General features: G+C 39.3%; 1 protein-coding gene across 2 annotated transcripts in view; it reads left to right on the top strand.

Moving 5' to 3' along the window:
• Positions 1 to 21352, top strand: part of NCALD (neurocalcin delta) — a 340760-nt gene that overhangs the window by 173880 nt on the left and 145528 nt on the right. The window contains exon 5 of one of the 2 annotated variants that reach the window (XM_057734909.1): positions 947 to 1034. The exons of the other annotated variant lie outside the window; for it this stretch is intronic. The gene's annotated coding sequence lies outside the window, so the exon portion shown is untranslated. The remainder of the gene's footprint in view (positions 1 to 946; positions 1035 to 21352) is intronic. 2 annotated transcript variants of the gene reach the window in all.

The following is a 21352-nucleotide window of genomic DNA, read 5'->3' as shown; positions in this document are numbered from 1 at the left end:
GTGATTTTTCTTTGGAATGTCCTGCCCTCACCTCTAACGATAAGGCTTGGTTAGTTTAAAGCTAGTCAGCAGAGTATAGTGACTGATTCAGTGATGGGCAATCAGAATGACTTCAGAGCTTGAGACCGCCAGCATGCTAACACTGCCCTCTTGGAAGATGGATGCGTGGTCTTGACCTGCTGAAGCTATTTTTTTGCACCATGAGGAGAGGCAGCCAGAAGGTGAAGTTGATCTACAGAGAATGCCATGCTAAGAGAATTGCAGAGAATCAAATCATATACATGGTGAACCTCTGTTTTCCTAAAACCAACCCTACATCCAGAGCTTTCTTCCTCAGCTCAGTGAAACAAAATATTTCCTTGTCTTGTTATTTATTTGTATAAGTGAGTTTGAGTTGGGTTTTCTATTATTTGTAGCTAAAAGTTTCCTGAATGATAGTTTCTACATATATTTCAGGAAAAAATTATATATATTACTTTAGTATGTTATTTATTATTTTAAATAATGTATATATTTTAAATAATATATTACTTAATGTGTTATACATTTATGTTTATATAAACACATTATATATATTTATAAATATTATATATGTATATATTTTTTTTTCTGAAATTTATAGTCCTTCCAGGATTAAGGCCATAAAGCCTGAATATTACTGAGTGCTTGTAATACATTCCCTGCATAGCATCTGTCTAAAGGATTTTAGACTGTGAAATGCTAGGACCTGAGTCTTGCTCTTTTAGGGACTGTACTTATCACCCCTGAGTACTTTGAGCCAAAGACCAATTAGGCTGAGATATGTCAGTGTTCTTGTAGCTGTGCTTCCTGTTTCCTGTTTGCAAAGGCAGCTACAGAAGAAATAAAAGTAACGGCCTTACATTAAACCGCTTACTGAGCTGTCAAGTGTTCAAGTAAATTATTTATTAATTATGGGTGAACACAGTTGCAGGGCCAGAGAACTGCTGGTGATAAAATCTATTGTGATAACTGTGGAAGGCTCTGAGATCTGAGGCACCGTGTGACTGCATATCGTGAGTTACTTTTTTAATCTTTCAAATGCCTGAGTTTTAAGTTGTGTAAATTATAATTCAGAATGCAAGATGTTGCATTAAGTTATTGTGTGTTTATATGTATTTGGTATTTGGTAAATAGAAAATGCTAACTTGTATCTGCCATTAAAGCTTTGTCACGAAGTATGGCATTTCCATTTTTAACTGTAGGTGAATTTGTATGTCACTGAAAACTGTGCCACCATTCTACTCTTTAAAAATTCTTTTCTCTTCTGTGGTGACTCTGATTAAATAGAAACCTAAAGAAATTTACTTTAAAAAAAAAGTAGGAGAAATGGTAATGGAGTAAAAACCCGACTTGCTTCCTGGAAAAAAAGGCAATAAATATGTGCCCCTCCTTACTTTCCAAATCTACTCATTTGGTGTGGAAAATTGTGCAGCAAGTAGATGGAATGTTTTTTAATTCAGAAAAGATTCTTTTGAAATTCTATTGTAGTATAATAAGGGCAGCAGCACCTGCAGTAGTAAATTTCCTGTTAAGATAGGAACATTATTACTTTCCTACTTTGTTGATGTGGGTCTCAAAAGCCATCTCATTGAATGTTTAGGAAACTGGCTTTTCAGGAAGGGAAATCTACTGATTTATGAATTTCTTGGAAATTTTTCAAAATATGGTAATGGACCCAGATGAGAGCCAGCCAAGATTTGTAGGCAAGGTAATGTGGCTTAAGCCCTGGTGATACTTTTTGTGACTGTTTGTAAACAAGGCATGAATATTTACTTGGCCAAATAGTTTTATATGAGGAACAAATGGCAAAAATATTAAAGTAAATGTGGGCCAGAACAAAAACCTTCGTTTGTACTTCGCAGATATTGCAGGGAAGGGAGACAAATCGATATAAAATGAAAACTTAAATGTACTTAGATCCTTTTCATCCCACTTCCTTCATCCCCATTAAGTCTCTATGGCTTAATGATTAGATGAGCGTCATGGCTCATCTGGATGTAACAAGAAAGTGAAAGTGAAAAGCCTTTATCCCAAATTGGATAGGCCAGTTCTTTTAATGGGATCTATAGGACAGCAATAAAATATTTGAAGTCAAGCTAACCAAAATCTATTGGGTTTTTTTTTTTTCTTATGACATTGATAACTAAGCCTCAACCCCAATGTATTTCTCCTGGAGGCCAAGAAAGAATTGTGCATTTCAGTTGGCAGTGATCAGGCAGCTTGAGATACTCTGAAGTACTTATGGATCACAACCCTAAACATGACAGAAACCATTGAATTAGTTCCCCAGATCTTTCTGATACCAAACTAAAGAATAATAGAAAAATGTGCATTCTTGCCCCCAAAGACAGTAAAGCACAAGTATGATCCAACATGATAACCCTTCCCCTTGACGTGAAGGTGTAGAGAATCAATACGTCTGCTATTGGCTTCTGGTGGTTTCTGCTCCTCGTCAAGCATCCAAGTCTCTCTTCTGTCTGTGATCTCAGGGAAGGTGGTTCCTCGCTGCAGGGTCCCTTCTTGAGTGAGCCCCAGATATACTCTACTTCACCTCTGCTTTATGTGGAGCAAGGAGAGGCTACAGCAAGGAGTTCAGCTGCAGATTTGAGGCATCTGCCAGATCCAAAGGAGGACGATCTGGATAAGAAATTGACCGCAAAGCTCTTGAGGCAGTGAAGGAGCCACTTCCTGCTCAACTGCTGTTGGCTTGAGAGAGGAATGGGCAAGGCAGGGATGGGGATGACCCCTGAAACAGAAGCTAACCTTTCTAACTGGGGCTTACCAAAAGAATAGCCCAAGTTAGCAAACACTGCCCCATTTCCTGGGCTTCTGGAATTTTTTTCAAGAATTCCAATCTTGTAAAAATTACCTAGTGACAGAGTTCCCAACAACAATAGATAGGAAATTTATATGTGAAGAAGCTATTTTAAAGTGAAGGATGTGAATAGACTCTAGGTTTGCAATCATTTCTGATTTCCTGTTGTCTGGGTATCTCTCTCTAGCTCCCTTAGACTAGAATTATTTTGTCTGGCTTCCCAAGATATCCATACTCTTCCCCAAGGCTTCCTATGTGACTAGCTTCTCAGTTATGTGATATTACATGGAATTATATTTTTTCTACAGTTTTCTGCACTAAAGACCTCTTTCTTCCTCCTCTTAAGAAAATGCTCTTTTAATCCTCTTAGCCTAGGAGCTTACTACTCTTTATTTTCAATGTCTCAGAAATCCTCATCTATCAAAAAAACCTACTTTGTCAGCAGCATATCTTTCTTTCGAGAGTAATAATGGGGAAAGATTATCTCAGAGGCTGAGAGCACAAGACACCAAATATCTAAGGATAATTAAAATATCCTTCCAGATGTTTTAAAATAGAGACAAATACTGATCATTCAAATATTTGGTTCCCTGACAATGATTTTCTACTCAGTCACATTCTTAATGCCAAAATAGCTAATAAATTCAATGGGGGAAAAACTGCTTTTTTACTAGTTTGTAGAAAAAAGAATAGAAACTGGGCTTCCTAGGTGGCGCAGTGGTTAAGAATCTGCCTGACAATGCAGAGGTCACGGGTTCGATCCCAGCTCCAGGAAGATCTCACATGCCACGGATCAACTAAGCCCGTGTGCCAAAAAAAAAAAAAAAAAAAAAAAAAAGAATAGAGAGTAGTTGACATCTCAGTAACTTTGCAACAAGTTCTTTTCGTGTCATCTAGACTTAGGAAAATTCAGTTTGTAGTAGATAACTGATGATTCCAATTACGCAAAAAGTATTGATTAAGCACCTACTAACTTGAGCCCTAGTGGAGAATGATATAGTATAACATGGACTCATATATTTAATAACAGGTCATGTTCCTAGAAACCTAATTCATTTACTCATTCAATAAATATTTATTGAGTGCTTGCTATATGACAGGCACTGTGTTAAATGATGGATATTTTAATGGGGAAAAAGGCAGGGATGGTTTCTCTCTACAGTTGTGTGGTGTGGGGTGTGGGGAAGATGTTATCAAATAATAACACAAATAGATTTTACAAATGTGATCAATACTATGATGGGGACAAAATAGCCAAAGAAACGTGGGAAACCAAGGCTATAAAATACGGGCATTACCTACATCAAGTCTAAGTGGTGATCAGGGAAGATTTCCCTGCAGAAATCTGAAGAGGTTAGGAATGTGGAGGCGAATGTTCTGGGCAGAGGCCCTGAGGTAGAAGGGAGCTTGGAGTTTACTGGGAATTGAACCAAGGCCAGTGTTGCTGGAGAGCAGTGGGGGCAGAATGCGAGGGAAAGCTAGATAGGTGGCAGGGGCAGATCGTGAAAGACTTAGCAGGGAATGAATGGATGAACGAATGAACATGAGTAGTTTATAACATGGAGTCAGTCCTGTTGTCTCCTGTCATTAATGTGAAAATAAAAGGCGTTTGCAATTGTATAATGACTGCTATTTGGGAGAAGGTATTCATTCATTCATTTACCCATTCAGCCAAGAAACACAAGACAAAAATCCCTGTTCACATGTATCTTAAATTCTAGTGGAACAAGCAGAGAATGTGCCAGTAAGCGAATGTATGGGTTTTATAGTAAGTTTCTGTTTATGAATAAATGTGTAAGTGGTCTTTAGATAAAATTTTTAAAATTTCAAATATATATCGTATTGCATCTATGTGTGGTTATTCCTCTGTTTAGTTAAGTAAAGTTATATCCGCTAGCAGAGCTAGGACCGTGCTCAGCACAGGTGTTCTTCACAGTGCACAATTCACAGTCAAAGACTTTGGAGAAATTCCAAGAGAATAAAATAAGAGATTTGTATTTGTTCTTGTTTCTGAGGAGTTAGTGACACCGCTGTCCACCGGCACCTTACCATCTCTTCCTGGAGTGGTGGGGACAGGAGGAGGGGAGCAATGAAAAGACTTAAATGAAAATAATGGAGGCTAACACTGATGGAAAAAGATCTAAGAGGGAGAGCATTCCAGAGTCTATTTCTTTTTACAAAATGAGCTTAAAATATCTTATTATACACTTAAAATACTTTATAGATTTTGCACATTTACCATCTCTGTAAAAGTTTCACATCTTACAATCAATGTACACATTTAAGGAGAGATGTTTCTTTGCCACATTCCCCAAAGCTCTTACTTAATTTTTGGCCCATCTTAAAATCATCAGTGACTTACAGGCAGAAAATAATACTTATCTGGAACCTTTTTTGAGTTTTCAGTTGTGCCTGTCTTTTCTGCTTGAAGACCAGATTGAAGATTTCCTTCAATGTTTGCGTATCTGCATATAAATTATTACCATTGATGGAATTAATAAACCAGAGCACCTGTAAGGGTCACCTTCAAGTCTTGCTTGCAAAAATCAGAGAGTAGTTCATTGTATCAAAGGGAAGCATAATAATTATCTGTTTTAATCTTCAGGAACTTCCTTGCTTCTGATTTCCAGATTGCGTGAATCAAAGTGATTATTTCTATATTAGCCAAGAGGAATAATAGAAATGTTACTAGTGTGATCCTTTAGTACAGGATTTCTTAACTGCAGCACTGTTAACATTTTGGACCAGATAATTGTTGTGAAGGGCTGTGCTATGCAGTGTAGAATGTTTAGTGGCATCCTGGGGCCAGTGGTAACCCCCCAGTTATGACAACCATCTCCAGACATTGCCAGATGTCCTTTGGGAGGGGCAAAATCACGCTCAGTTGAGAACCACTTCTTTAGTATATCATAATCAGGGACTCACAATGCTGTTTTAGCTTTGTATTGTAGTCGCACTGCAAACGTGTCCGATTCTAAATGCATAGCTTTCAGTTTAACAGGATGGTATCTTTCTAATTCTGTAGTTCTTACATCACAATTAAAAATAATATTATGAAACCAGAATTAGATTTTTATTCAGCCAAATGTGTGAAATCCTGACATGGTAATATGTTTTTTGGAATGGCGGGAGGTGGGGGTGGTTTACACTTGGAGGGCCTTGTTTTATTTGTTAAAGCCTTACAAAATTTTATCCCCAAAGTTTAAAACTTACTTATCAGATAAACAATTTTTTTAAGATACATTTATAGGAATCTGAATGCCACAAAAGACTTCAACTCAGTCAGCTGCAAGAATTAATAGCCTTTTGGTGACACATAGAAACTTAAATGAGGCACATTCAACAAGTTCACTTCTAGTTTTATAGGAAGCTGAAAACAGCAGAGAGAAAAAAGTGCCACCCTTGTATCCTTTGGTAATGGAACTTGACATTTTAGTGTAAGCTATTACAATAGTATATTGGCTTAATGGTCCCTGAATATGTGTGGTTTACTCAAAGTTTCTGAAAATGGGAAGAATGTGTGTTCCCTCTGCCACTGTTAAGCTAAGAAATGGCATTTCAAAATCACTTTAATCGTACATGATTAAATCCTCTAAAGTGGTATTTTACTGTGCTGTGGTGCCTGGGAAGACTTAAAATTGCATAAATTCACTTAGACTTATGACTAATATATAATACCATTAAGAGAACTATATTTTAAATTTCTTTTTACTGTTATTATTTACTTCACCTAAAGGCCTCTTGACTCGGTTTCATATAGTTCAAGTGAGACCAATATTATTTTGTCAAATAGAGCTTTCTTTCATGGCACTATCATGTTCAGGAATATTTAAGAACTTCCAATTGTCTCAAAAATAAAGTTCAAATTCTTTTTCATGTCACTTAAAGCCCTCTCCTAACTTTCAGATTTATCTCCCCTACCTCCATTTGTCCTGTTTCCATATCACACTCCAGCTGCAATGACTAGGTTGCCTAGGACATCCTTGCATTTTTCTGCCTTTATAGTTCTTCTCCTGCTATGATCTCTACCCCTCAGATTCCAATCCATGCTCAAAAACCATTTCTTCCATGAAATGTTCCCAAATTTTCTCAGTTGGAATCAATCTCTCTCTCTCTCTCTCCTATAATGTTGGGAAAGCAGTACACTAGTGTTTCTCAAACTACCTATGGGAAGAACTCGATTTTTTTTAATTTCTAGTTTATTACAGGCCAGTATGTATCCTCCTGTCCATGACCCGTAATTAGATCTTGCCATGTGAAATTCACATATCTGAACTGGCCTAAACCCTGTTCAGTGAGCCAAGTCCAGTTGATCACATGCTTGAGTAGTGCAGCTATGTCCAGGGCTGTGTCTAAACAGTTACCTGCAGTCTCTGTACTTGTCCTGCCGCTGTCTGATAAGAAATAGAACATGAGGTGGTGTGGTCCACAGCCCACACTTTATGTAGCTCTGCCCTAGACCATAAGCTCTACGAGGACTGGGCCCAGGTCTGCTTTTCTCATCATTATAATTCTAGCACCTGGCATTGCCTGTCACATAGTAAGCACACTTATTCCATGCTGAAGTATCATATTACAGATAAAAGCACATACCAAAGTATCTGAGATCAGATCTTGATCACTTTTTAGCACCTGCAGGATTATCATGCCTAACCTGTATGTATGAGTGAGAAATATCAGACTGATAATAGAAATGAATGAGAATATCAGACTTTTATTTTTAAAATACATGCCCTTTAGTCTAAAATCTACTGAAATGAAACACCCAGCCTGCTAGTGCTAGTATAGCCTTTATAAATGAACCTCACTTAATCAATAATTTAATTTTCTTTCCCTAAATAGTTGCAAAAACTCACTGTATTCAACATCATTTAAGTAAAATAAATGGAGCGTAAAAGAAATCTAAAATACTTCACCTGTTAAATAGCAATATTGCAAAATTGTCTAAGAGAAATGTATTTCTCATAGGAAAAAACCTCACAAAAACAAAACTATATTTGAAACAAAAATGGCTTTCTTTTATGCAGCTCAAGGGGACACATTGAAACTCTTAAGCAGTCCAAAATTGTATTTTTTTTAAAGATTATTTTTTTATTTATTGACTGCATTGGGTCTTCGTTGCTGTGCACAGGCTTTCTCTAGTTGTGGCGAGGGGGGCCACTCTTCATTGCAGTGCGTGGGCTTCTCATTACAGTGGCTTCTCTTGCACAGCACGGGCTCCAGGTGCACGTGGGCTTCAGTAGTTGTGGCATGTGGGCTCAGTAGTTGTGGCTTACAGGCTCTAGAGTGGGCTCAATAGTTGTGGCGCACGAGCTTAGTTGCTCTGAGGCATGTGGGATCTTCCTGGACCAGGGATCGAACCTATGTCCCCTGCATTGGCAGGCAGATTCTCAACTGCTGTGCCACCAGGGAAGTCCCCAAAATTGTATTTTTGAAAATGAGAATCACATGGAGTTAGTTTAACATCTACCACTGTAATTTCTATTGGGAAAAACACCTGGAATATGAGTAACATTTTTCAAAACTTTAAATGTAAGAGATTCAGAATACTTGACAATTCTATTTGAACATAGATTTCTAACTTTCAGTAGTTCACGAGTACCTTTCTGAAGTGGTAAGAAGTAGATGCAGTTGAATGTTCATATTTTTCATTGACTATTTCATTATATTAAAATTGACAGCCAAGAAAAACAAAGACATTTACTATATGTTTTTCCCACACTTATTAGCCACTTACTTTTCCATGGAACATTTGTTATTTCTGGGAAATGTACGGCATATGACCAGAACCATAATTAGTAACAGTTTTAATATTATAGGAATTCAAATTTTGGCAGTTTTCTAGCTTCTTCCTCTGAAATGTAAAAGCAGTGAATACAGATCCTAAGGGTGCATTCTGGAGTCAGCTTTTCCCTCCTTCACAAACTGTGGTATTTACTTGTTTGGGGGCTTTTGTTTGTTTGTTTTTAAGCTCTTTATTGGAGTATAATTGCTTTATACTGTTGTGCCAATTGCTGCTGTACAACAAAATGAACCAGCTATATTTATACATATATCCCCATATCCCCTCCCTCGCATGACTCCTTCCCACCCTCCATATCCCACCCCTCTACGTCATCACCAATCATCAAGCTGATCTCTCTGTGTTATGCAGCAGCTTCCCACTAGCTATCTGTTACATTTGGTAGTATATGTATGTCAGTGCTACTCTCTCACTTTACTTGTTTTGATTGGGGAGGTGTTTGAAGACTCACAAACACTTTTATAGCTCTTCCCCAGACCCATAAGGTGCCAGAAGGAGGCACTGTTCTAAGAACTTTACACACATCAGCTTATCTAATCATTGCAATAACGGATGAGAAAACAGAGGCATGAAGGCATTAATTTGCAAAGTCACTTCAGTGAGAAATTGCGTAGTTGAGGTTCACCTCAGGGAGTCTGGCTCCAGATTCTGTGCCTTAACTTTCATAGATAGTGTCTTGTGCTGCATTGCTCCTGTAAGTAGAGAGTCCATTGGTAGAATCCTCCTGAAGAGGTTGTTTTCTTGCAGACTGTCTCGCCTAATACCTCAGTTTGGAAATGCTGAGTAACTGGGGAACATTAGATGACTATGAATGATGGGTAACTGGGAATTCTGGGTACTAGGGAATGCTGGGTAACCAAGGAATCCTGGGTAACCAGGGAATGCTGGGTAACTGTGGGAAAAGGGTGAGAAGCCATTAGTTGGCAGTTTACTCTGAGCAACTTTCTAGCATCTGTAAACCAAAGGGTTGTCATCAATACAAGCCCTGGGACTGTCCCGCAGAGTCAATCACTCTCATATGGGATCCCTAAAAGCAGTGTTATCTTTGAATCAGAAGGATGAATATTTGTAGTAATCACTTTTGCTTTGTGTTGGAAGCCATGGTTGCTGAGGCTGATTATTCACAGAGATAAGGCATCCCGTGCTACTAATGACCTTATTAAGGACTGAAAACACAACACTGCTTAGCAACATGCATCAAAGTATTTACTCTTTTGAGCAGGAGCAGCAAAAACAACTGGCATGTCTTATAAATGTCCTGGCAGGTATTTTTACTTTCCCTTCAATTAGCATTGCTTGTATCTATTGTCATGTGCTTAGCAAAGTGCTTAGCATGTGGCTTGGTGGGGGTGGGTTTAGGGTTATTCTCTTAAGTACAAAGATCAGCCCTGAAAGCTGGCATTGACCCAACATGAAACCAAAAAGAAATTAGGCTGCAGGTAAGAAAAAGTAGTAAAAGATTCTTACAACTCTAATGCTCTATGTAAGTCTTCTAATTTTCACTGCTGGCAAGTATGTGATGGTAGAGTTGTCACACCCGTAAGATGTGGAAGCTGGTGTAATGTTCTTCAGACTTCTTGTTTTGTTGGCTGTGATGTTTTAGGCACTAATAGATCCATAATAACTAAAAGCGAGCATAATCCCTGTTTCCTCCTAATGAAAATTTAATACTTTTACCAATAACAGTGCTAGCACTCCCTGTCATTTACACTTTACCATGTGTGTTGGAGAACAAGTTTGTCTCTGGAGAGAATTTAATCTGGATGGACTTCTACTCAAGCCCTCCTTTTTTCTCCAAATTAAAATAGTAAATATACATCTGAGAATCCTGGCATTCTTCTGCTATTTTTTTCCTTCTCTGCCTCCAAAGTCATCCTAGCTTGATGTCTTAAATTATGGTGTTCTAACTTGACTTCTGCTCTGACAAGAGCAAGAAATCCGAGGGGGTGGAGCCATCTTAAAGGACAGACGGTCTCCAAAGTGGCTAGAACAATTGTGAGAGGAAAGACAGGCTAACCTTCCTACGTGAAAACAATGGGAAAGAATCAGTTCACACCCTAGAACGGAGGCAGCTGTTCATCCTGGAGGGAGAGATGTTCCAGTAGGAATGGTCATCCAATGCCTAATGTCTGTTCAATCCCAAGATAGATGGAGAAGCTTGGAATTTCAGTAAGCACATCATTCGATTCTTTGTCCCTCTTGGGAAAGGGTCCTGGAATGTGTAGATTTTCCTCCTGCAGTTTCAGTTTGCAGGGCTTTCCACATCCTTGGCTTTGCTTTTGCCTTGTTGTGTCCTAGAATCACTAATTAATTATGAACCCAGTTCCTTCTGGGCACTTGCTCATTGGGTGTCTTGAAAAGTGCTCCATGCTGGCTTAAATAATGAGGAGAGGATTAAAAGGCTGAGAGGGTATGGGAAAGAGAGAGAGACCATGACCATTGGAGATCCAGTAAATATCACACCAGATATCTGTTACCCCAGTAACCAGGGGAGACAGAGCCCTGGGGCAGTGGGACTAGAAAAAATACTCACGATGAAGTGATAAAAGGCACAGGGTCAGCAAGAGGGTCCATTGTTGAGAAGAAGATTTTTGTGGAAGGAAATCCAGTTTGAAGGCTGTACAGGCTGGGCGGCTCTAGCCAGTTAATGCCTCCTCTTAGGGAGGTGGGGGGTAGTGTTCCCTGAGAGCGAGGGAAGAGCCAGGACTTTGGAGTCCAACATAGTGATGTCTGTGTCTGGACTCTGCCATTTACTAACTTTGGGATTTGGAGCAAATGACTTTACCTCTCTAAGCATCCAGCTCGTCATCTGTGAAATGAAAAATAATAGTACTTGTCTCAGCATTGTGGTGAGGAGTAAGTGGATCAAATTGGTTAGTGTCTAGACCACTTCCTGGCAATTAGCAAACTCTCAGTACTGGCTAGCCATTATTATTATGCAGTTATGTTGTCAACATAATGATTTAATAACAATAAATATATTAACAACAGGTAAGGTACTTAGCTTGTTACAGCTCAGGAAGAGTTGGCGTTAAAATTCATTGTAGGAGAATCATTATTCCTATTCTGTCTTCTCCACTCTCTTCCTGGCCAGTTTGGTTTTTCCTCTTATTCCACCCACCTCCTTCACTCTTCCTCTTAGGGAAGGAGAGGAATGTAATAATTGGTTAAGAAAAGTGCAGCTGTTCAGCTGGGGCCTTTGGTTATTGGAAAGGAGGCCCCCAGACCACAGCTGGCCAAATAACACATGGAAACCTCCCAAAGTGCATTCTGTTATCCTCTGCTGCTACTTATGTCATTTAGACACAGGTGATTTTTAATTTCAGATTCTAGATTTTTCTAAAATGTAAGTGTTCCAGATGGCAAGGATTTTTATCTCTTTTGTTCACTGCTATTTCTCTAGTGTTTAGAACTATGCCATACACATGTATGTGCCCAATGAATATTTGTTGGAAGGAGGAAGGAAGGAAGGAAAAAAGGAAGGGAGGAAGGGAGGGAGGAAGGAAGGAAGGGAGGGAGGAAGAACAGATGAACTTTACACAGCAGAGCTTGAGGCCAAAAAAGTCTTAGAAAGGAGACCTCCTGGCTAGCCTAATCGGTTGACAGAGAAGGCCTGTAGGTATTCAAATCAACAAACATTTGGTGAGTGCCTGCTCTGCACCTGGCCCTGCAACAGGTGGTAGGGATATAACAAAAAATAAGATACCATCTTTGCCACCAATGACAGAGGTCTAGGAGTGATCCAGACAGTCTTAAATGTGATGTAACTGAGGTAGCTTTTGGAGTAAAGTAGATAATTTGTGTATTATCATATTATACAGGGTAAAAACAGTATCAACTTGATGGGTGTTGTATTAGTTTCCTAGAGTTGCCATAAAAAAGTATCAAAAACTGGGTGGCTTAAAACAACAGAAAGTTATTCTCTCACAGTTCTGGAGGCTAGAAGTTTGTAATCAAGGTGTGGGTAGGACCATGGTCCCTCTAGAGGCTCTAGGGAAGAATCCTTCCTGGCCTCTTCCAGCTTCTGGTAGCCCCAGGTACCAGGTACTTGGTTTGTGGAAGCGTAACTCCAATCTCTACTTCTGTCTTCACGTGGCAGTCTTCCTTTTGTGTCTCTGTCTTCTCTTCTTATAGGGACTCTAGTCATATTGGATTAAGGATTCATCCTACTCCGCTATTACTTCATCTTAACTAATTAAATTGGCAACTGCCCTATTTTCAAATCAGGTCGTTCTGAGGTACTGAGGGTTAGGACTTCAACATATCTTTTTTTTTTATTATTTTTTTTTATTTTTTATTTTTTTGGGGGTACACCAGTTTCAATTATCTGTTTTTATACACATATCCCCATATTCCCTCCCTTCCTTGACTCCCCCCCCTCGAGTCCCCCCCACTCTCCCTGCCCCAGTCCTCTAAGGCATCTTCCATCCTCGAGTTGGACTCCCTTTGTTATACAACAACTTCCCACTGACTATTTTACAGTTGGTAGTATATATATGTCTGTGCTACTCTCTCGCTTCGCAACATATCTTTTTGAGGAGACACAATTCAACCCATAATAGCTGCTGACTAGGAATTTATTTATTTATTTATTTATTTATTTATTTATTTATTTATTCTCACTAGGATTTTAGATGCAAGGTGGAGGCATTAAGATGACACTGGGTATCAATATTAGGCAAGTTAATTCAAAGTAACTGAGTAGTATCTGAGGATATCAGTATAATCTTATGTTTTTGCAGATAGAGAGACGTATGTATATTTACACAAATACATACATACATGTAGATGTGTATATATACATCACACACATATATATACACACATATATATACACATGCAGATAGATACAGAAATTAATGTCGATATGTGTGTATTGATGGGTTCATGTACATACATGTATTTTCTAGCTCTATTGAGAGAGCCTAGAAGCAATGATACCCAGTAACAACAAACACACCCAGCTCCCACATCCTTGTTTCCAAATGCCATTCTCCAATCAGAGAAACCAAGGCTCTTTAGAGGAATGGCTGATTGTAGAGCTGAGGCAGGGAAAATACAACATGAATTTGGAGCATCTTATAGTGCTAGAAAGTTTGAAAATGCCATTTTTTAAAGGATAGAGCATGTCAAAGAATACAGGAGTCACCCAAAAGCTCCATATAGCCTAAGCTGGAGCAATTAAAAAAAAAAATGTGGGAATTCCCTGGTGGTCTCATGGTTAGGACTCTGTGCTCCCACTGCAGGGGATGTGGGTTAGATCCCTAGTTAGGGAACTAAGATCCCACATGCCATGCGGAGCAGCCAAAAAAAAAAAAAAAAGAAGAAGAAAAAGAAAAAAAAATAGAGAAAGAAAGAGAGAAAGAGAGAAAGAAAAGTAATGATCATATAGATTATAACCACAAGAATGCAATAAATATCCATGTGTCTATACTGATATAAATAAATAATAGAATAAATAAATAAATGAGTGAAATAACAAATCTTTCTTACAGAAGAATTCCAAACTATAAATGTAGAAGAAATGAGGGCAAAAAAAAAGTCATCCTTAGAATATTGCAGCGATAATTGCTGCAGGCAAGACCCACTGGTGAATCCTAAGATTAATGGGGAAGCTTTAGAAGAAAAAGGATATTTGCATAGCCTCAAAGTCTGTCTCCCAAAACATTTATTAATTACTGTGGTAGTTTTAATCCATGTCACAGACTATTTGATAGTTCTCCATCCAGGAGGTGGAGCTTAATTTTCTTTGGGTGTAGGCTGGGCTTCGTGACACATAGAGTATGGAAAGCAAAAGAGAGGAACTTTTCAGTGGTAAACTTCACAGATACTACCTTGAACAAGGGGTCAAGGTTAATTAATATCACCGTGGATAAGTCATGTTGAAAGCATCTGTACCTTGAAATGAAGGGCACTTTACCTTAGTGGTATCCTTCCTCTGATTCCTTAAACATAAGCATGAGAAAATACCAGACAAACCCAACCTGACAGAAGTTTACAAAACACCTGACTTATTCTAAAGTGTCAAAGTCATGAAAAACAAGGAAAAGTCCAGAAACCATCACAGACTGGAGGAGACTAAGGAGATATGGTGACAGTGTAGTGTGGAACGCTAGGCTGAACCCTGGAACAACGACAACAAGATAATGGAAATCCCAATAAAGCCTGTAGTTTACCTAGTAGTATTGTGCCAATATTAATTTCTTAGTTTTGACAAATATACCATGGCTATATAAGGTATTAGCAACAGGATAAGCTGGGAAACTCTCTGTATTACCTTTGCAACTTTTTTGTACGTCTAAAATTATTCTAAAATAAAAAGTTAGGAAAGAAGGCTCTGAGAAGAGGACTCTATAGCAATACCATCAGATTGTCCCAGTGACTGTCCTCTGAGTGCTTATGTCACATACTCTGGCTCTGTTGGCTACATGTGATTACAGCTATCAGCTCCATCTTTGAGCTGGACCCCACAAAGTCCTCACACTGGCCTGAAGTCCTGACACCACCTCCCTCCCACCATTCATGTTACCTCTCTGATTTTTATCTCCTACTACTCTCTTAGATATAGCTAGATATAATCAGGAATAGATAAGACTCTTTGGGCATCAGAAAGACTCATCTGGCAGCAATAACATAGTAGAAAGATTTAGAATGAGCTAACTCTGGGGTTTGAGTTCTAGTTCTGCTGCTATTTACTAGGGAGATACTGGACAAGTCATGTTATCTTTCTGGCTTTTTAGCCTCTAAACTGAAAGAGTTGGACCAGAATGCTTTTAATTATAAATTCAATGGCAGTGTTATCCTTGGTTACAGCAGGATATGAATTTGATTTATCCATTCAGGAAAATTTGTGCATATTTTGGTCCCTAGTGTGAAATCATAAATCCCCGCCTGGGTAACAGCTGTGTTCCCACTCTCTGCCCCAAGCTCAGGGCTTTGCAAGGAAGAAGGAAGTATAGCCAGAAGCTGACCTTATGCCCCATTCGTCCTAGTTCCAAGTGATTTCCATCAAACGGCACTTCCCAAACTTTAATTCATGTTCTGTCTTCATGATTTTTGCCATATCTATATTCTCTCTGTCCTATTTTTTACTTAACATCTTTTTTTAAACCACCCTCTCTTTATATTTTAACTTACATTTGCCCTAAGCAGTAATAGCTGTGAAATTGCAGATTTGATATGCCAGCCATATTTTTCCCTAATGTACATTACTACAAATACACAGCCAAAATCCACCATAACTATGCACTGTCTAAAATGGTCTCATGTAATGCTAGTGGTATGCACGTCACACTTTGGGAAACCCCTTCATGAAGGTGAAGGGCAGCACCTTAGAGGTCTCAGTGCCATCTGCGTCTTTCCCCCAGTGATCTCAGAGCTTGGGAGCATATAAAAAGCCATTTCTAACAGTGAAAATATTGGGGATCCCATTCTAAGACACTGGGGACTGTTCACTTTATTTTGGAATGAAGTACAGAGTGACTAAGCTTTCTCTTTGAGGGAAAAGCCCAAAAGGAGCTGGAATGAGGGGAAAAAAGGTATTTTTCCGGCTTAAAAAATAGGAGTAATTGGCAGAGCAAAGGACTGGAGAGAGAGAGCAATTAGCTAGAGTAAGACAGAGTAGCAGGAAAACAAGGGAGTGGTGAGGGACAACACAGGAGGGAAAGGCAGTTGCTCAAAAAGGCAGAGTATTAAATGGAAGATAAGAGATCTTATAGAGGTCCTCATATCCTCCTCCTTTTTGACTTTTGGACTCATTCATGGTGTGAGAACTGATTAAATACACCAGCAGGCCAACTTGAAGGGGCCAAAGGGATTGTATTCTGCAAGAAACGTCCTGCTAACAGAGTCATGCTCCGAACAGGTGAGTTTCTCCTTGACTTATGACCTTGGCATAAAAGATAGATTTAATACTATGAGACAGAAGGAGTTAGAAAAGAGTCTAGATTTTCCCTAGCATCCTTTCATACTTAAGAAAGAAAGGAAAGGACCTTAGCCTTTATCATAATACAGATCTGATTGATTCAAACCCACACATCTGCAAGGGTCAGTCAGATTTAAAGAGTAAATTTTGTTTTTTTCAAAGATCTGAATTCCAGAGGATTAAAATATCTCTGTTTGGGAACATCTTCCCTGGCACACAGCTGAAGTAAGTGCCTGCAGATGATCACAGCCCTGTTGGGCGGAGGCACAGTGTTGGGGTCCAGCGTGCCTTGGACTGGACTCCAGTGGAAGCTGATGATCCTAATACCACAGAATTTTAACTGGAGATGGGGGTGGGGGAGAGGGGTATGATAGAAGCCAAGTCAGCTGCACAAGGGCCAATTAGGAAAATTTTCCATGTTGTTTTGTATTTTTCCAGATTTTTCTATTTTAAATTAGTGCTTTCAAAAAGGGAGTGCTGATATGGTTTCCATCCTTTCCCAATGACGGCAGGAAATGGGAGGCTCTGAGGACACTGGGTATGGTCTATACATCCAAGAGAACAGACTCAGCCAAAAGACAAGACACTCCTGGTCAAGTTGCACCGAGAATGCTATTGATTACCCCTTCCTGAGATGGGTTTAGGAAAAGCTCAAGAGTTAAATTTCACTCAAAGCACATGACATGCAGTCTCATATATTGTTCTTCCAAAACCTCAACTAGGATATTTATAATAAGGTTTGGTTTCTTTCCAGACTTGAGAGAACACTCATCTGAAATTATATTTTCAGGTCAATTTCTGACAGATGTACTTTAGATAACTTATGACAACTTTTTTCCTTCTTCATTTTTCTTTTTTGCTCAGGACATTGTCCCTTGAAGGTCCCCTTGCCTCTTTCCCGATTTATTTTCTCTTCTCCACTTTATAGTTGGTTCTCTTTAGAGGCAGACCTGTGGATAAAATCTTATTTCTCCAGGACTTTCACCTCCCCCCCCCAAAAAAGAGACCATTTTTGTATATACAATGATTTTTCAGAATTTTCAAGACTCTGTCAAGGCTTTGATCAAGTCAAACTTTTCTCAGCCGCCGCCATGATGAGTTGGCTTCTTGCAGAAGAAAATTCATCACATGGTGTGGGCCACTGAGTTACTGTGCATCTGACATCTTAGCTCACTGCCTTTGGCTGACTCTTGGAGTGATTCAAGCAAAATAACAGCTTAGATTATTGGACTAGAGGGGAAAAAAAAGCAGACTCTTTCATGTGATTTTTGATTCTTGTTTGTTTCATATGAACTTTATGTGAACAAAGTGACTTGTGGTGAGTATATATACAATCAAATCAAAATTTAAGAGAATCCCCCAAGATAAAATAGAAACTGTGGGAAAATGTTTTTTTATTAGGTATTTGTTTTGCCCATCTTCTAAACACTCATTTCCAACACTTTTTTCAAGTTGGGAAAAGAAAACATTGTTCTGTAGATCTGAACCGCTGAAGCAATCACATTTCTGATGGGGAAAATTTTTTAAGTGTATGAATTGAGGGGAGTTGTCGGAGTCTGAGTTGAACAGATTGGGACATTAATTCAGTCCTCCCTTCTTGGTGTGAATTAGCATTGTGCCCATACCAATGACCTGGTGTATTTTCTGTTTTTAATTTCCTCAATTTTTGAACTGTATAACATATTATGGTGTCTGTTTCCTGGGAACAGAAAACACAAGTAAATATTTGAGAAATTTGATACAAGCAAATTTGGTTTGAAGCTTGTCAAAAAGATGCATGAAATCAAGCCCCAATAAAATATCATTCTTCCTTGCATCTGGTTTATGGTGGTTTGATGACATTCTTCTCTGTAGCCCGCTTCTGAATAATTTTATGACTAATGCATACGTGGATGGAATACTGTTGTTTTAACAATACCTGGCATTTTGGCCACTGTACAGATGTGACACATAAAACTTAGATTGCATGTGTAGACTTTGGTTTCAGGCTTTCATTGAAATAATATCTTTTGAGTCTGTACGGTTATAAATTAATATTTGAGGCTGCCTGAGACAAGAGTAGAGATGGAAGCCTTAGCCTGTGGCCCTTCACCTTCTAGCCTCTCAAGAGAGGCCTTCCATGCAAAGAATCTGTATTAGTTTTCTGTAGCTGCTATAATAAATTGCCCCAAACTGAGTGGCTTAAAACCAGGCCAGTTCACTACCTTGCCATTCTGAAGGTCAGAAGTCTGAGGTCAAGATCTCAGCGGGGCTGTGTTGCTTCTGGAGGTCCTGAGGGAATACTCCATTCCCTTCCTTTTTTTAGTTTTTAGAAGCTGCCTGGATTCCTTGGCTGATGGCCCATTTCTCTCACCATTCCGCCCTCCTACTTCTGTCATTATTTCCTAGAACTAACTCTTATTCACCTTCCCCCTTCTTATAAGAGCTCTTGTGATTACATGGCTCATCCAGAATAATCTTTTCATCCTAAATCTTTAATTTCATCATGTCTGCAAAGTCATTTTATCACGCAGGTAACATTTACAGATTCTGGGGACTGGGAGGTAAACACCTTTGGGAGGCCTACCACATACGTGAACTCTCCGGTCCTGCATTTTCAAGCTCCATCCTCTACCCGCCCCTTCCATGCACATATACAAAGGATGCTCTGTCTGCCCTTGGGAAAAGCAGCGGTACTGCCTGTCTGCCCTTGGGAGGGCCAAGCCGGGCAAGGGTTCACATAGGTCCTATTGATGGCTTAGACAAATTGCAGAGGACATTCTGGGATCCTGGGCACTTGGAATGTAGTCTAAGTTTTAGAGAAGGTCAGTGCAAGCTCAATGTGGGCACATGTTTGGGCTCCTTGACCCATAAGGAGGAATGCAGCCAGAAGAAGGCTGGAGTAGGGCCCTCTAGAGCTAGAGATGCAGAACAGGGCCAGTTGCTCACATTTACAAGCAGCATTGCCTCTAGCAGCCAGACAGGTGACAGAATCTAATGCCTGGAGCTGGACTGTGGGAAAAGAGAGACTGTCTGCCCTTCTAAAGGAGGCAGCAGATACACTGTCCCAGAGGAAGGGGACTCAGTGCTTCTACCTCTTCTGAATTTTTTGAACAAAACTAGAAATCTGTTTTTGCTTTCTTTTAAACACTGTGTGTGAAAAAAGATGTGCACGAGGGCCATTCAACTCTCCTGTTCGCAACTCACCTCGGGTTTAAAGGAAAAAGCACAGAATCCCCAGGAATAGACAACACTATATTGAATGAGTGAATGATGAATGTCGATGTTAAGTTCAGAGATGGTGCATTAATTAAATTACTCAAAGCTGAAAAATTCATCCCTAATGCCACATTGTCCAATAGGCTCATCAGAAATTTGGCAGGGAGATTAAATGACAATATTAAGATAAATATTAATGAAATGCCAACAATATGGTGATGCTTTCAATATGGTAAAACCTTTTTTCACATTATGAATTTCACAGAGAAAAAGTAAAGTCTATAATTTAAAACTCCAAAATTAAAGCCCCAAGGAGTTACATTCCAAAATCCAAAGCTTTTGCTCTTGTGAATTAAAAACCTAAAGGAAGCAAAGCTCCAGTCATTAAAGCAAAGTTGAAAATTACTTCAGAAATTCCTAAGAAATTACTTCACAGTCATTTAGTCATTCAACAAACAATTATTAAGCTTCTACTATGTGCCAGGCCCTGTATTAGGTATTGGAGATAGAGCAGTGAGCAAAACACAGGAACATCAGGTTCTTACAGAATTTATGTTTAAGATAACATAAATCAGTAAAATATATAGCATTTTAATGATGGTTGCTAAGGAGGGAAAAAAGTAGGGGAACTGGGACTAGAAGCAGTTTGGGATTTTAGGTAGAATGGCAAAGGTGACTCATGGAGAAGGTGACTTTTAAGTAAAACTTGAAGGATATAAGGGAGGAGCCTGGAGAAATTTGGAGGAAGGCTGTGCCGGGCACAGGAAGCACAAAGGCCAAGGTGTGGGCCTGGGGTGTTTGAGTGACAACGGACATCCAAAGTGGCTGGAGCAGAGAGAGTAGAGGGGAACGTAGGAGGTGGTGGTCAGAGAGGAAATGGGGAGCAGATCACGTAGGGCCTGAAGAGAAGGACTTAGGCATTAACTCTCAGTGCAATGGGGCCCTTGAAGATTTTGAGGAGAGAAGTGACATTATCTGACTTTAAGTGTGTCAGACCCCTCTGATTGTGTTATGAAGAGGCTGAAGGAGACTAAGGACAGAAGCGTGACACCAGTTAGGAGGCCATTGCAGTACTCCTGGCAATGGTTTGTAGTGTTTAAACTCAGTGGTGAAAGGAGGTAATGATAAAAGTTTAGATTTTGGGGTATATTTGATGGTCCAGATAACAAAATTTTCTAATTTGTCTGGGGTATGAGGTAAAAAGAAGTTGAGGATGTCACCATGGTTTTTGCTTTGAACAGCTGGAGTGGAATTGCCATTAACAGACTGGGAAAGACTGGGAAAGACTAGGAAGGAGACAGGTTTAGAAAAAAAGATCAAGGGGCCAGTTTTATATATACTAAGTCCTAGAGGCTTATTAAACATGCAAAAGTAGGTGAGCAGGCACTTGAACTTAGGGGTCCAGAGTTCAGGGGAGAGGGGCCAAGCTAGATATATAAATTTGGTGATTATCTGTATGTAGATTTTAGGTAAAGCCATGAAGCTGCATGAGATCACCTAGAAGGTGCACGTGGATAGAAAGGAGAAAATTTTCAGGACCTAAGCCCTGGGGGAGCTCCAACACAGAGATCGGGAAGATGAGATGAGACCA

Source organism: Hippopotamus amphibius, chromosome 5 (assembly GCF_030028045.1).
Source record: "Hippopotamus amphibius kiboko isolate mHipAmp2 chromosome 5, mHipAmp2.hap2, whole genome shotgun sequence".
NCBI lineage: Eukaryota > Metazoa > Chordata > Mammalia > Artiodactyla > Hippopotamidae > Hippopotamus > Hippopotamus amphibius.
The sequence above is the reverse complement of the archived record's forward strand: the minus strand, read 5'-3'. Positions and strand labels throughout refer to the sequence as shown.